Raw genomic sequence first — 3,393 nt, 5'->3', positions numbered from 1 at the left:
AGCAGCTCAAAACCTGCTATGATAATCTGGTTCTGCAGCGACTGCGAAGGCCAAAAGGCATCTTGCAGAGCGAGAGCCGAAAGAAGCCACCCAGGAGATAGAGGATGCTGCAAAACCACAGCTGGTCTCTGGTGAACGAGAGGAGGAAGTGCGAGAAAATGCTCAAGCAGCTTCAGAGTCGCTTTGTGGTTCTGGCTGAACAGGAACCGGAGCAATTTTTATTCTGTTTGAAAATTAAAACCAGTAGGGCAGTTAGATAATTGTAGACTCTGGTCTAGGGATGGGCAAATTTCTCTTCGTTTCTCACTTATCTAATCTTTATGTTCGGTTCTTTACATTTCCACGATATTTTTTAAAAATTATGATGAAAACTCATTTGCGCTTTTGTGCCATTTTCTCCTAATAAACACAGTTTTGTATGCGATGAGGCGTTAAGACACGCACTTCTGAAAGGCAATTTCCCCTACTAGAATGCATTTTGGGTGTTATTTCCACTTTTCAAGCATTTATATGCACACTTCAGTGTATAAATTTTCAAACAGATGACTTAGCTAGAGAAATGCATTGCAAAATTCAGATCAGTGCAGATTTTGAAGTGTAGCTGTGCCTCCCCCCCCCCCTTTTATTTTTCTTTTGAGAAACATTTGTTTTGGAAAGTGCCAGTTGTGTAAGTTTTCCTTTAAATGCAAATTAAACCAAATTTCTGCTCCATCCATGCTCTGGTCTAATGCTTTTGGAATGGTCCCACTCTTTAGATGATACCACTGTGCATTACTTCAATTGCCACAAAACACTTTGGAAAAAATAAGGCTATGTTTATAGGCCCTTCTGCTCATTATGCCCCAAAGTCTATCTATATATTTACATTTTCAAAAATATTACAAAAGTAAAAGTATATAAAACATGGAAGGTGAATTCCCATCATCCCTCCCCCTCCAACCCCCCCCCCCGAAAATTCTGGAAATTACTTTTGTGATGATGCATAACTCTTTTCCAGGAGAAGAGGCACAAAAATAAGGAGATAAAGTAGGAACTTATCTGGAGATATCAGGTTGTATCTTTGACAAAAAGAAAATTTACAGGAGCTATATTTGCCAGACCCTTTAATCCATAATGTGGGTGAGCTTCATTACACAACCAATTTATGTATCTTGTTGTTTTTTTGCAAATAATTCTGGGAGCTTTTGTGAGGGTCCTGACGTTTCTCGGCTCGACGTCCTGAGCTGCCCACCCCCTTCTGAGAACTATCCTTCCCAGGGTACCCTGGAGGAAAGCAATGCAAAGCTTTGGAGCAATAGCCAATTGTTTATGCACAATAGTGCACGATAAGGCTAGTTCCCAGCTGTATAAAGATCAAGGGTTACCACTAGTATCTCATTTAACAGATAAGGTTCTTCGGGCCTGGAAGAGAGAAAGGGAAACCGAAGAAAGCGAGACCCAATCTGAGCTATTCTTTACACTGGAAGGAAGCCAGGCTTTCATTTGCACAAAACCCTTATTCAGGCAAAGGTGTTGGAAGCAGTGTGTTGCCTTGGCCCTGCTGCCTTCTGCTCTGCCCTGCCAGGAAGAGATGGGGCCAGAAGCTGCATTAATTAGTTGTCAGGTAGATTGGTCTTGCTCAGAAGATCTGAGCTAGAGACTCAGCAGGGTGCTGATGAGCAGGGGGTGGGAAGGGGTTCAAAGTGAAGATAATTTATGAATCATCTTTTGCTGTGGTGGGGGGCGGCAGTGGCGGCAGGGGCTTGCCGTTGGTCCTGAGGGCTGCAAGTGCAGGATAAGAGCCTTGGCAGTGCGAATCAGCTCTGCAGAAGAAGGCAGAATGTTATCCCCAAAGCTATTGGTGGGAAGAGTTTGGGCATGGTCCATCCTGTTCACTACGTCCGTTTGCGGACCACTTCGGCAGCGTTGGACGTCATAAAACAAAGCTTTACGGCTTGTTTTCATCAGATAAGAATCTGACCCATTGCTTCTTTCAGAGACTTGCATAGTCTACAAAGACTTTCAGAGACTTATAAGACTTATGTTTATTTGGTTCTATGTTTTCAAGAGAATCCATCAAGGGTGCACATTTAGTGACTTTCAGAGATTTATAAGATTTCTGTTTATTTGGTTTCTCATATTGTTCAATGTTCCGTATAGACTATATAAAAGGTTTATATTGATATTGCATTGTTGTACTTGGTCATCGTGTTGCCTTGGATATTACTGGTAATTGTTTGCAACACAGGGGTTTTATTGTTTGGTTACTTACTGAACATAAGATGAGCCTGCTGGATCAAGCCAATGGACCCATCTAGTCCAGCATCGTGTTCTCACAGTGGCCAACTTATGAGAAACCAGCAAACAGCATAAGAGGCTCTCCCCTCTTGTTCTTTCCAGCAACAAGTATTCAGAAACATTTATGCCTCCAACTGTAAAGGCAGGGCATAGCCATCCAGGGTTGTTGTTGTTGTTGTTTAGCCGTTTAGTCGTGTCCGACTCTTCGTGACCCCCTGGACCAGAGCACACCAGGCACTCCTGTCTTCCACTGCCTCCTGCAGTTTGGTCAAACTCATGTTGGTAGCTTCCAGAACACTGTCCAACCATCTCGTCCTCTGTCGTCCCCTTCTCCTTGGGCCCTCCATCTTTCCCAGCATCCAAGGAGTCTTCTCTTCTCACGAGGTGGCCCAAGTCTTGGAGCCTCAGCTTCAGGATCTGTCCTTCCAGTGAGCACTCAGGGCTGATTTCCTTCAGAATGGAGAGGTTGGATCTTCTTGGAGTCCATGGGACTCTCCAGAGTCTCCTCCAGCACCAGAATTCAAAAGCATCCGTTCTTTGGCAATCAGCCTTCTTTATGGTCCAGCTCTCACTTCCATACATCACTACTGGGAAACCAGAGCTTGAACTATACGGACCTTTGTTGGCAAGGTGGTGTCATCCCGGGTAGCAGCCATCAATAGCTCTGTCCTCCCTGAAGCTAAGATCCTTTGCAAAAAAGGAACATAGGAAGCTGCCTTATCTGAATTACAATTTGTAAAGCACATAGGTAAAGGTAAAGGTACCCCTGTCCGTACGGGCCAGTCTTGACAGACTCTGGGGTTGTGCGCCCATCTCACTCAAGAGGCCAGGGGCCAGTGCTGTCCGGAGACACTTCCGGGTCACGTGGCCAGCGTGACATCGCTGCTCTGGCGAGCCAGAGCCGCACACGGAAACGCCGTTTACCTTCCCGCTGGTAAGCGGTCCCTATTTATCTACTTGCACCCGGAGGTGCTTTCGAACTGCTAGGTTGGCAGGCGCTGGGACCGAGCAGCGGGAGCGCACCCCGCCGCAGGGATTCGAACCGCCGACCTTTCGATCGGCAAGTCCTAGGCGCTGAGGCTTTAACCCACAGCGCCACCTGCGTCCCCCTGTAAA

General features: G+C 45.9%; 1 long non-coding RNA gene across 1 annotated transcript; it reads right to left on the bottom strand.

Moving 5' to 3' along the window:
- Positions 1–1,075: 1,075 nt before the first annotated feature.
- Positions 1,076–2,598, bottom strand: LOC310827920. Its single transcript, XR_014556561.1, has 2 exons — positions 2,068–2,598; positions 1,076–1,989 (listed from the first exon to the last, which is right to left on the bottom strand). It is a non-coding gene; the product is annotated as an uncharacterized lncRNA (long non-coding RNA).
- Between the last annotated feature and the right edge of the window lie 795 nt (positions 2,599–3,393).

Source organism: Podarcis gaigeae (assembly GCF_964106915.1).
Source record: "Podarcis gaigeae genome assembly, chromosome: 12".
Classification (NCBI taxonomy): Eukaryota; Metazoa; Chordata; class Lepidosauria; order Squamata; family Lacertidae; genus Podarcis; species Podarcis gaigeae.
This window is presented reverse-complemented; position numbering and strand designations above follow the sequence as displayed.